Source organism: Oreochromis aureus, linkage group 13 (assembly GCF_013358895.1).
Source record: "Oreochromis aureus strain Israel breed Guangdong linkage group 13, ZZ_aureus, whole genome shotgun sequence".
Lineage (NCBI taxonomy): Eukaryota > Metazoa > Chordata > Actinopteri > Cichliformes > Cichlidae > Oreochromis > Oreochromis aureus.
Window position 1 is genome coordinate 27,018,188 of NC_052954.1, and position 14,220 is coordinate 27,032,407.

Consider the following 14,220-nt stretch of genomic DNA (forward strand, 5'->3'; position numbering starts at 1 on the left):
TACAGTTTATGGGCAGCATGGTGCTGAAATGTTTAATAGTGTCACATTACAGGAAGATTGTTACAGGATGCAAACCTTCTGCTCAGCTGTCTGTTTCCTCTGGTCGATCTGAGAGTGCATGGTGGTTGTATAAATTGACCGTATGATACACTGCTGATCTATCTAAGGCAATGGTCAGCAATTAATTTTCCTAAAGGGCCACATGAGAAGCTAGGATTATCGTTGAGGGCCGCACCAATGAGCTTACAGAAAGCTAAAATTAATACTGAGCAGAATTGAGTTCATCTTAATATTAATTTTCTCTTTTTGAAGGCTTGTTTCTTGATTTCCTCATCACATCAAAGGACAAAGTGATTAGTGGTAATAAGTGATGCCTGATTTTCATTTGTGCTGATTTTTAAAGTACAAATGGGTCAGTATAAGATGGAGGGATTTAAACAACTACACAGAACACATGGTGTCGAACCCATGACCTGGGTTTGCTTGTGAGGCAACAATGCCAACCATTGTGCCACCATTTTTTATTATTTTTTTAATTTTACCAATAACATTTTCCACTCGTACTAAACAATATGTAGGATTTGTATAAAATGATTTGCAAGTGATTAATTAGACTACATGATAGGATGTTGAAGGCCTAAAAACATTACCAGTAGTCACTGTCACACTAATTAGTCTTGCTGCTATAGTTTGTTTAGTGGTGTGGGTGTTTCTTGATAGTCTTCCCCATTAGTCCTTTTAAGATGAGATAAGATAAACCTTTATTAGTCCCAAATTTGTTGTGTCACAGCAGAAAGTGGACAGTGCAAAGTTACAGCAGCAACAATTAAGAAAAACAATGAAATAGAATGAGAGAAAAGAATAACATACTAGATAAAATAGAAAAAAAAATTACACTTAGTGGTATTGCGTGCGTGTGTGTGTCTGCACATGTTTGGACAACTGCACAGTCTTTGTTGTGGAGTCTGACAGCCGATGGAAGGAAAGACCTGCAAAATCTGTCTGTCCCACATTGTGGGTGCCGCAGTCTGCCGCTGAAGGAGCTGCTCAGTGCTGTCACAGTCTCCTGCATGGGGTGGGAGATTGCATCCAACAGGGATGACAGCTTAGCCACCATTCTCCTGTCACTCACCACCTCCACTGGGTCCAGAGGGCATCCTAGAACAGAGCTGGATCAGCCTGTTCAGTCTCTTTCTGTCCCCAGCAGACCACACCATGAAATATGGCTGAGGCCACCACAGAGTCATAGAAGATCTTCAGGAGTGGGCCCTTCACTCCAAAAGATCTGAGCCTCCACAGCAGATACAGCCTGCTCTGCCCTTTCCTGTACAGGGCATTTGAGTTGTGAGTCCAGTCCAGTTTATTGTTCAGATGAACACCATTCAAAAAGCTTCTTCAGTTCTAAAAGCTGATGGGTAGTATATAACCTCTACTGTTGTCCTAATGAAGGTGGTTTCAACATGCCTGGACGTATCTGTGACTCACAAATACATCCAGATTGTTCAGCTGCCCTCCACTCCCATTCACTTTAGATCAGCGGTCCCCAACCCTGAGCCCGGTCCGTGAGTTGTTTGGTGATGGGCTGTGAGAGTTGAGGCCCAGGTGTGAAATTTGTGGTGTTCAGAGTTTTTACTGTTATTTTTTTTAATCGTTTTTATCGTTAACTCTGTTTCCCTGGGTCTTTTCCCGTGTGTTATGAATAAATCCGTTTGTTTTTTTTTAATACCGGTTTTATTTTGTTGTATTTATCCACGACACCTTAACGGCCGGTCTGTGAAAATATTGTTGGACATAAACTGGTCCGTTAGGCACAAAAGGTTGGGGATCGCTGTTTTAGATGACTGTGACCAAGGTGAATGAGAACCTATACAGACAATCCAAACATCCCAACAGTAAGTAGTGAAAAAGTCAATAAAACCAGCAATTTATATTACAGAAACATGCAAGGAGGCAATAATTAAGTCAGTCTTTACAGGCAGAATATCACATGTAACCCAAACTGATTTCTTTCTGATGAAAAATACAGTTTTTACTTTCATTTAAAAGCTTTCAGCACTAAAAACGAGAGTTAAAAATATGGAAATATTTTTTAAAATTCATTTCTTGAATGAAACACCTTTAACACTGACATACTAAAAACCCATATGTTTGTGTTTCACCTTCTAGGTCAAAGTAAAAAATACTGTAGAGCTAATTTAATTAGAAGAATAGGACAAAAAAAGGTTTAGTATGAGACTGCCTTTATATACTGCATTGTACTAAGTAACAATCAAGCAGAGGAATATTTAATTAACGATAGCAATTTGTATCGGCCCTCACGTCAGTCACACCGGTGACCTTTTGATTACAAAGTGACCTTTGTAACCATGGCAAACAGTGTTGTAGTTGGATGGCTGCATGGTATAAGCATAGGCTGTAATGAGACTCCCTCTTATAAAAACCAATGTCACATTTGATAAAGGCACCCATATAGCTTCCTTTTTCTAATTCCCTCTGGACAGCCGAGATCTTAATCTTAATGTACCCTCGAGTCACTGCATCCCTCTAATCAAGCTCAGGAAACAGCGAGGCAGTGAGTTAAATTCTAAGGAATGTATCATTTCATTCTTTTCATCATCTTTCCTTTTCTCATCCTCCCTGCAGCAGCGTCCAAAAATGACATTTGTTTAGCCAAAGCCTCCTACTCCATTTTTTTAAGTTTTTCCACCAAGTTGTTGTTTCAAACTCTGTTCAAAGACATGTGTCAAACTTTGCCTGATGAACAGCCCCGTCTGCATATTGGAAAAATATGGATTTTTCCACTTTTTTCCCCCTCTCTGTTATGTTCGCCTTCAAATGCCCTCTTCCACACATGTGCTGAGTATAAAGGAGTTAGGTCACAGTGCGAGCAAATTTGAACAAACAAACTCTCATGTTGAAATTGTGAGCCCTAACTAGTTCCAAACCCTGATTTGTCCCGCGGTTGTTTATTTATGCTGTTTGTGAGCAGCTTGCGGTGAGGAAGTTTATATTACATGGAGTGAAAGGCATCAGACCAAATGACCTCTTCAGGCAAGATGGCGTTAGAGGCAGCCTTTGTTGCAAACGTCTCTGTCTCCTAAAAGGATGGAGTATGCTGACAAAAGACTGTGTTAACCTGCTTTAAATCACAGAGTTTGAGCTGGGTTGTCAGTTACAAGATGTTATAAATAGGCTAGACTATGATTACAGTGCTGAAATCCAGAAGCCTCAAATAATGTCCATGTAATCACTAGCCAGACTTTAACCTACCATGCATTTGCTGTAATATCCTGGAATTTATCATGCGTGTCTCATCAGATACATTTGGAGTGTCTTATCTATTCTTTAGAGAAGTCATCATAAGTTTTACTGGGACACAAGAGAAAATGTATTTCTTCACTTTCACCTCTCTTTTCCTGTATTTGGTGCTTTTCAGCCCAGTATAAAGTACTCATATTTTGAGAAAGGGAATGTTAAACAAATGAGGAAGAAATAAACATTGTTTTGGTCGTGTGTTCTAGATTGGGAATGGAAAGTTGGGAAGATTTTTTTTTTTTGCCTTTAAAGCACCACGCTGCAGATAAACAATGAAAAGCACTGACAAAATGGGATCCAGAGTTTATTCTTGACCTAAAATCATCTTACCACAAGGTCCAATTTAGTAGCTGTTCTGGAGCTTTCAATCACATTGCATTTTCTTTGTCTGCAGAAGGGCTTGCTGTCCATGTTAAATGCTGAGATTCAAATTAAATTAAAATTGGGATGATATGCACAGAGTACGTTTTTAGTTATTTGAATTAGAGGTTAAATTGTATGTGCTTGCATACCGAAAAAAAAAAAGGAATCAGTCTCAGATGGGTACAGGTGCCTGATTGAAAACCAAAAGGGTTGGTTTAAAAATGCTATAATGCACAAAAACACAATGGCACATGTTGCATTTCATAAGGCTGAATCTGAAAACCTTTAAAATCCCAAAGTGCATCACCTCCACAGACCTGGGAAGTCATTTCATTGCAGCCTGTGTTGCAGAGAATGATGGGGCATATAAGCCCACTGGGACAAGCTTTCTCTGGAATAGCTGGGTGAAATGTCAGTGAATGTGAGAGAAGGATTGCATCTATTGCCGCTTTATTCTGTCTGACACGCCACAAATTCCATCCAGTCATTTGTGCCACTTTCTGTTCACCTCAGACCTGCTGACAGAGCCGCTGATTATTCGTGATAACAATGTTTTTGTTTTAGCTAGCCCCCCAGCACAGAGACAAATTGCTTTTTTCCCATCGTCAGCAGGTGAGACAGTTCAGACCACCAAAGTGTCCAGTAGGGAGTGGGGTCAGTTCCTTCTATTCTATTTCTTGAAGTTCTGATAATCCTGATTTATTTCATGGATTTTAAGACAACTGAGGCAACTGTTAATCCTCTCTACTACTGAAATAAACCAAAAAATATAGTATCAGACCAGTAATTCATTTCCCTTTAAAAGCTAATAACATGCTTCTGGTTAGAAGACCCACTGAACTTGTGAACTTGCTATTTCCTTACCTAATGTTTCCATCTAAACTCAATATATTTCATTTGTGATTAGAAACTATAGTATGATGCTGTGGAGACGCATTAATAGGCAAACTGTCAATGATAACTTTGGTTTCCGTTCATTTCTCTTGAATTTTTCAAAATGTGACACAAAAAGAGCAGTAGTACCTGGACAATTTCATCAAGGACACAAAGTCATGATGTACCTTTCTTCACTTCTTTGTGTCTATCTACACTTTCCTTCTCTGTCCATCTCAGTGGGATTTAGCCGTATAATACTGTGACGCCATGCTGAAAGCACACAGAAACCAAGGCCTTGAAATCCTCTCGCTGAACACATCACATCACCATCACACTTCATTGTGTTTCCGTCCTTAAAATGACGTTACTCCTGCCAATGAAGAGAAAAACTCTCCCCAGAAATACCCCTCATTTACTGAGTTGGGGTTGGCCTGTCATCTATCGGGTTAAAATGAACTATTAGGTTTTCTTTGTGAGTAAATGTTGTCCTTTCTTCCAAACCAAGTCAAAGTGGCACCTGTGATTGTACTGAGTAGTTCCAACGTTTGAATGTTTCTAAATGTGAAATAGGAAATTGCTTTCAATGACCTTTTAATAGATAAATAAAGTTTTGAAAATGAAACAGTCTTATTAAACTGGGCTTATTTATTGTCTTTTTCACATGTGCAGACCAGGCTTAAGATGAAGTCAGTGTGCTGCAGACTCTGTGGCCATTTGAAGACCTCATCTATTACTGTGTCCCAATGTTTACCTCTGGCATGGACCTCTTTTTAGGAGGCGGAATGTATCACCCCATATGGCTGCAATGTGAAATCGGGGTTTTTCCCCTTTAAACCATGGCCTTCCGATGCATAAAGCCTCAGGATAACCGTCCAGCCATCAAAGAGCTGAACGCGAAACCATCTCTGAATCCTTTGCACTCAAGCACGCATGAACGTGCGCACAATCTCACACACACAAACGCACATACAGAAGGAGTTAAGGCAGCTGCAAGCATGCTGTGAAAGCAGGAAAACACTAAGTCTTATACATGTTGAGAGATGTACAAAGGCACACAGAAAATGGATTGCATGTGCATATATGTACACTCAGAGTTGATTGGAGGTGTGTAATGGATTGGATCCCCTCGTAATTCCTGGGATAGTGTTGTCTTCTAGATCCATACAGAGGCGGATGAGACCACAGCTGTCTGGACATAAATTTCCAGAGGAATGCCTTAAGTCTGAGCCTTCAGCATAAAGAGCATGACTGAAGATTCCTCTGCACATGACAAGTGATCACCCTAAGGATTTTTATTTTGCAGCAGCCATGTACAAGGTCACTGAATGCATTGTGTCTGTTCTTGTTTAGTACTAGTGCACAGTGTTACATGCGAAGCCAGCTACCTTTGCAGGATGAGGTGAGTCACAGGTTGATGTTATTAGCGTGCAGACGGGAGCAGGTCTCCTCTGTTGTATATAAGACTCAAACAGCTGGAGAAGAGTGGAGAGCAGCTGGCCAGTCTCATATAAAAATCTGAATTTCACTCTCCTCTCTATACAGTAGCTAATGCTGGAGTCATATTATCATACAGGCTTGTAGGTTTACAGGAATATTTGGGGTAGATTTGGTTGCATGCGGCTTTTAAGTGATTTTGCTTTGCCAACTAGGAAAAGTTTAAGTATTGTTTCTCCTTGGATCATATGTCTTTATTAGTTGATATTGCAGGGCCACATTTGCCACAGCTTTCACTCTGCGTTCCTTTAAGACACTGTAAAATTTGCTGGGACAACAATATCATGTATGAGTCACTCTTCTTAAATTCATGTGGGTTATTCACTAGCTGTTTTTAGTGTGCTCAGCACTTTTAAAACTATTTGAACATTAATTTTTGGGGGGCCGTATGTCAAATTAAAGACCCTGCTGGCATCTAAGTCCTGTGGATTTCTAGACTTACATCCAGATACGGCTCTTATAAAAAGTGAAGTGAACAGCATTTTGTTTTCATCTTTCATGCATGCACTATGATCTTGAACAGAAAACTAAACTGAATAATATTTTTCTCACACTGGGGAAATATCCACATGCTTGTCCAAGTTACAAAATCATCTCTGCACTTGCTGCGTTTTATAATGCCTCTGTGCAAACAAACACTACAACAACAACATCTCTTGTTCCTCCTAAGTTTTCCTCGAAAGAAACACACCTGCTGGATATGAACAGCTAGAGAGTCCGCTCTCCTTCACGCACGCTATAGTTTCCTCTTTGCCTCAATAAAATAATGGGGTTTATAGCACATCAATAACCCCTCTCATCCCGCTTCGCTTGTACATTCAGAGGCGAGGTTTACAGCTACTGTGGGGCGGAAGGCTGCAGGCCTGATGTGAGAGCCTGGGGCTAACGGTAGCACTGGGTACTGTAAAGTGATGAAGGGCCCCCACTTTTACGATGATGTGAATGATGTAGCCTGAGAGAGTAAAAAAGCTTGTGAGAGCAGCAGTCTGTCCATTTACTGTACTTGACTGGACTGCTGGAAAACTGAGGAGCTTGTATGCTGTGCTGCTTAATATTTACACCAATTTTAAGTCTTTTTGCAGATGATGTCGGCACAGAATTGGAATGTAACCTAAACCATTAAGTTAGCTACATTTTAAGAGCTATTTTTTGTTGATTTAACCTTTGTTAAAAACATCAAGCCTACACCTGTTGTATACAATTTTTATCTGCCCAATTAAGAGGAGATGGGACCGGTGAGATATACTGACTTTATTGCCACACCTGTCAGTACAAGATTCACAAATATGAGCTCTGTGAGTTGCAAACCTGCAATAAACACACATGATAATAATGCAACATTAGATTAGAGGAAAATTATTTTTAAAAATACCAAAACAAATGATTATTTGATGATTCATTTGAGTCATTTAGCTTTTTATCCTGGAAACCGCATATTTCCGAGCGAGAATCTTAGTAGTGATATATGTAAAAAACTGAATATATATTTTGTATTTTCATAGCAACATTGCTTGGCTGAATGCATCCAACTACTAGCAGATCCAACTACTAGCCCTATAAATCTAGGTGTATCATATTTGATAGATCAGTGTTTGCGAATTGAAAATATATATTCAAATATTCACTATATATTCAATATATTGTACGATACATTTTCACGCAAAAAATTACAAAAAATGCAGGATTTAGCAAAATATGATAGAAATGAAAACTCATAACATAAGCAATTAATATTTTTTAAAACACTTCATTTTCACAAAATTAAAATTTTCCAGCAATTATTTCATGCTACAGGCTTAACATGCTATACAAATCATTCAGTCGTCTTCTATGAATCATCACATTGTTTATTTGTTTTTTGTAAAGAAAAAAAATAACGTTTACATTTGATTTAATTTGACTAAACAGTTTTCGTTTCCCCCCATATAAGCTGACTTTTAATATACTGTAAAGCCACTTGGGAGTCTCAGACAGAGCACTCTTTACCTTAAGTTCCCCAAAACAGCCACAGGGGGGCAGTCAAACACAGCAGTACAACCCCGTCCTCTAGTCCGGCTTGAGTGGCAAGCTGAGGTTTGCTTTTCTTCCCACCACAGAGCAGATCAGAGAAGATTAGCCCTCGCTTGGCCAGTAATCACCCTTATCACACAAGAAAACGACAACAATACTGGGAGTTTAATGACAGAAGTAATTGTTGTGGAAGTCCCGCGTTATGCTGCGGTGGTGTGATGAATGACATCCGCAATGCACCGTGCTGTGAGGAGATTGCTGCTGCATGTTGTTATTTAAACCCATTTGTTATGGTTGCAACTTCCCTCCAGGGTTGTTTAGCTAAGAGAAGTTTTTTTTTTCTCATTAAAAGAAAAAAGTTTCGAATATTGGTGAATTGTGTTGATTTTATGGGAGGATTTCTGAAGGTGGTCTGCATGTGTTCTCGTGCTTTTCCTACTTCTGTACTACTAACATACACAGACTACACAGTTTACATTTTAACTGTAAAAGAAAAACAAGTATTTGCAGACATTAGCGGGAACATAATGATCTTTAATCCGCCACAATTTCATAGATAAAACGTAACGTGTATTTAAAGTGCATGAAGTTATTTGCTTTTGGATTTGCTGACTATACTCTACCCTTAGTTGTCTGTTCTCAGTTGCAAATCTGCATGGACAGTATAATCAAAATGCATTGAATAGAAACTGAAGACTTGAATGACTGTTGATATAAGACTTTCAGTTAAAGTCCAACTGCATAAATCCCCTAACAGTAAATGTAAAAGGAAAAATGGATGTCCTACGTTCCACTAGCCGCAGGCAGTAGGGGTTAATCATGATCTAATACACAGCCACTGCATGCTTGGATTGACATCAATTGGCTGTTTTTTCTGTAGCTCTGTGTGCATATCCATGTAATTGCGTGTGTGTGTGTGTGTTTGTGTTTAAAGTACTTGATTGTATCTGCACGGGTGTGCCTGATTGTGTGTACTCTAAGTCGAGTGCTTTTACTTGTTTTACTGTAGCTGTATTGGTGTTAATGTCTGTCTGTGTACATGCACGTGTGTGAGACAGAGATTAGCGCTTTTCAGGGACGGTTTGGTATGCTTCATACTGAGACAGCTGCAGTCTAGACTGTCATTCTCGCATCACTTCAGGCTTTAAAGACAAATAAGGAGGATATGCAACCTCATCTGATAAGAGGGGTAGTAAGAAGATCTCCTGATGACTTTTCCAAACTAGCATGAAAAGGCAGCCTTGGTGTGTGATACAGAAAAGTTGTTGAGCAGGCGTTGATTGAAATGCATGAGCTGTGCACAGAAGTGAAGCTCATGCGTGCTTTTTGTTCACACAATATGATCCTTTTTACTTTTTTGGCAACTTGATTTGCATCAAAAAACGTGACACTGTACTGGATTTTAAGAAAAATCTTCACAAACAACCTGATTTTTTTATTTGATCATTGAAGGCTGTGAGAAACTTTCCAGAGCAGCCAGAATAGGAAATGCCAGACCTAATGTCAGAGGCCTGCTCTATCCTATTATGGCAAATCGAAGCAGAATGTGTCATTAGCTAAACGAGTGCTAGTTTCTCCTCCTCTCGAAACAGCAGACAGAGGGCAGCCTCTGTCCCGAACGCTCTAGTCTTCAAAGGCCCCCATTATACTTCAATGGAGGGTAAACAGTGGCTCCCAAAAATGACGGTCTCCAGAGTTTAAAGCAACATCGTTTATCACCCCTGCCAGCCGGTGCAGGTGTGACCCCATTCCTATGCCCTCACTGAGAGCGCAGACCAGTGGGAAAGTATACCTTTGTGTGTGTGCATGCATGTGTGATCATGTGAACGTAATTTGTATCTTCTCCTTCTCTTCATCAGGTTCACTTTATGCACAATCTGTGCTCTCAGTTTGGTAGTGTGCATGTGACTTTGGGGACTGCATCATTACTTCCTACATTTCTCTCATATTCTGTGCTTTGTTCTTTTCTTTCTTCAAAAACATACTGTGAAACATATGTTGGAAGAAGAGCTGTTAGGTGTGCTTCATTTTGATGGAGAATGCATTACAGAACTTCAGGAGCTTGCTTTACCTTGATATAATGCCGACATTTATCAAACTTAATAATGCTACACGTGGCACCTGAAATTTATTATTGACTGGTAAAATATTTTTGCAGGATTTGGATTCTAAATAGCTATTAGAATCCATGACGTCAGTTTGTTTGAGGCTTTGGTCTTTGCCAGGTTAAGGAAAGTAGGGAGTATCAAGTTCATGCAGGGTTTTTGCCAGTGACCTGAGTTTCCACATATTCCTGTGCTTGTGATTTCAACTTTTTAAAACACTTTATTTCAGTGTTTCGTAGTGCTTTGGGTACATGCATTTTTAAAAAATGAAGAACTTGAGTGAAAACAAGAACAGCAAGAGAAGGGTTAACCAGCTGCTTGTCAGTTTGACTGAAAATGTCATCTACCTCTGGCTGAATGTGGAGACGTTTGTTTAGGTTTAGGTCTTCCAGGGTTATTTTTGATCTAACAGAGAGTGTGACCATTTCAAAACTAAGGTTGACTCATGAGTACAGTCTTAGTGAGGAGAAAAGCTGCCACAAGAAGAACCAACTCCCCACAGAACCAAGGCTATTCAGCCAATCCACACTGCAAGAGATGAGACGTGATTTTCATTTTTAACGACCTGAGAATTGTATCAAGATATCAGAGACAAATGCACACAGATTATAAAAGATCTGGCCCGATGCAGAATACTTCCACATTTGCCAAGTGAACTGAAGAAACATGCAAACGCAGCAGCGAGTCGGATCTGTTCTGACTGGAAAATGATGTCCAGTGGAACACAAACACCATGGAGAATGCCATGATAGCCACTTTATACGTCCCTGCAAGGATCATTTGCATATCTTTAAAGAAAGACATCATGAAAAAATAATGAATTAAAATTTTCAGTTATCTTTTTTTTTCCGTATTTTCTGTTATTTTGACATTTGTTTGACACATATGTTTACTTTTTGTTTGTTGTTTCAGCTTCACTCCTGCTTCTCCGATGTGACTCTCTGCCAGGCTTTTAAATTGAAAGAGAGAGACAGAGAGAAAGAGAAAGAGAGAGAGAGAGTCTGACAATCTATCAAAAGTCAACTAAGCATGTACGGCACGGCTGATAAACATCAACCCTACATTCATGCAGTTTTATGCGTTCACACCTGGGACCAGCTCTGCACAGCCTCTACTGTCAGACACAGCTTTACAGGAGCAGTTGACTTTGAAACACTTGGCGTTTACAGACCTCGCTTTGGATAAATCTGATCCATTCACTGTGGCCATCATTTAGCCTTGAAAACTTGGCCGTGACTCTCATTATGAAAGTTGGACAAGTTTTCATTATAGTTATACCTCATTTACCACCATTTGCAACTAAAATTATATCTTTGCAATTATTTTTCTTTTCAACAATCAGCATCTGTTAACCTTAACATTTGCACAGGAAATGTTTGCTTAAGCATTTTAAATGGCAGCTATTTCAAGGAAGTGCTACTCATTCACCTTCTTTAGCCACATTTTCCAAGATAGTCCAAGGAGTGTGCTGGTGACCCCGCGGTCACAGTGCTTCTTCTGTAACGTCTCAAATGCATGTGTGCCAGCCAGCTGACCACAAGCGATCCTGTCTTTATTTGTGTATGGGTGCTTTATCAAACACACGCTCTTAGTTTAGTTTAATTAACACAAAGCATGTGAGCAGATCCCATTGGGGTCAAGGTGATTGAGCTGACTGGGCAGGTGGAAAATCAATGAGATTGGCTCGCACAGAGCAGATCGACCACTTATCAAACACGGACACTATTGACTGACATGTTTACAGTGGAAGTGTGTTTAACACGAGGTTCATGTGTTGGATACACATTAAGTGAGCTCTGCTTGGACACAGTATCTATGTTTAGTTGTCAAATACTGATTAAAGATTTGTTATTCCATTTTGTTGAGATAAACCAAAGGACTGAGGTGTGAGGGAAAAAAACAAAGTGTATGTGAATCGTCTGGGTGTCATAGACAGAATTGTTTAGAATAGTAGTGAATATTGTTTTAGTATTAGTAAAACATAGATACACAGACTCCTAGCTATAAAGTCACCCAGTGCTCACCATGACCACAAATCTGATCATCTTCAGAATTCACAAGCCTTCAAGGAAAGAAGAACCCAGTGATGCAAAATTGTGTCATTTTTCATCATTTTACTTTGCTGCTCAGATCAAATATGAGCTGCAGCAAAAACACCTGAACTTTTCATGCATGCCTTAGGCATCGTAAAGGAGACACAGAAGATAAGGTAGTATGGGAGAGTGAGGCAACAGGCGGAGACGAAGCAAGGAATTAGAGACAGAGAGAGACAAGGGGAGACCGACTAGGGAGTAGATTAAGTAGCCTTGAAAAGACTGGCTTCCCCACACACATAAACCCCCTGTGAAAACACAAGCTAATTATTAAGAAAACAAAGAGTGAACTGCAACGACGTGCCAACGCACACAGATCCCCGGCAGAGTAATTGTGCGTAAGCTATTTGGGCTGAAAACAGCACGATTTGGTGCTCTTCCCCAGCACAGCCGAGCAGAATGAACAACAGCTGTTCCTTGGGATGGGGTTTGAAAACAAGCTCAAGGATGGATTCTCTTTCTTCTTCTGTTTTTTGTTTCTTTTTACTGTGAATCAGCAGGGTCCGATGATAGACAATAGCCATTAGAATGCTTTTAAATTCAATTATTTCAAAACACTGACAAAATAAGTGGGCTCTGCTGATGTATTTTGTGGGATTTCTGCTTCATTTTTCTCTGCTAGCATGCTAATGCTACAGTAACCAGAGGTCATTAACAGAAAACAGTTATTCTGCTATAAAGGGAGCCTATCATCAACGTGAACGGCCAAAGCTCATAAAAGCTTGGCTTCATAACACTGCGATCACTGCCAGTGCACATCTGAACTTGGACAGGGTTAGCAGGAGTTGAAAAAATTCTCAGTGTTTTTGAATAGGCCCTGAATGTTTCTGTATTGCCTTCTTTCATGCATGATTAAGTTATACAATCTAAGAGGCTTTTTGCGCGTCCCCTGTGCTTTTCCAATCTTACACAGTATCAAAATGATCTCTGTCTTACACAGCTGAGCATATTACTTCCAATCTCACTCTGCATTTTAAGCGTTAAGGGAAGTGTCACTGGGAATTTGATAATGCTCAGCAGTGCAGTGGATGCCTTGGTGGAGAGCCATGTTTTGAATTGGTTCTGAAGCTGCAGCCTTAACCTTAGCAAGACGCCAAGTGCGTGGTTCCATTTGATTTCTGATGGAGTCAAAACAATTGATGTCAGCTCAGGAGAAATGGTGGTAATAGTGAGTCAAAGAGTCATTGTTTCTATTATGTGACCGGGCTTGCTTGAGTTAGAATGCGGCGAGCTGGTGGTGGTGAAATTAGTTCCGGTACAGTTATTGAAGTGTTTTTAGTGTACGTCTTGTTGTTTTACCTGTCATGGCGTCTGTCTCTGTGAAGCACTTTGATGCCTGCCCATTTTTTTAAATGTATTTTGAGGGAATTTTACAAAGTTTAATATGACAGTGATTGATGATGACACAAGATTTAATACTGCATCAAGGGGTCATCCATAGGCTGCCGGAGGGAGATTTTAAATGACAGTTATGGTTGTGCAACTGTCTGCCTCTCGCTTTTCTACACACACCAGGTCTCTATGTGTCCTAATGGAAACTATGCAAGACTGCTAAGTTGTATGTGTGTGTGCATTGTGATGTCTGTGTATGTTGGAAAGACAGAGGAGCACTAACACGCTGTTTTCTTAGAGACCTGTAATCTCCAGACACTGCGCTTTCCTCCCAAACATGCTCTGTTGGTTTAGGTTGCATGCATGTGCAGAAGTACTGCAGACAGTTACACACATAGACTTAATGGCACATGCACACATGTATGCCCAAGCACAGAGAAACACACATTTATTTGACAAGCATTAGCACGCTTTCATTTATGCACGCATATGCACACACCCATAAGCACTTTTAAGCATGCACACTTTCTGGCCCCATATAACTCTGATTATATGAGCTATGGCAACAATTAGATATAATAGGCAAAGATAATTACAGCAATTTTTATACTTACGGGAATGATTAAACGCCA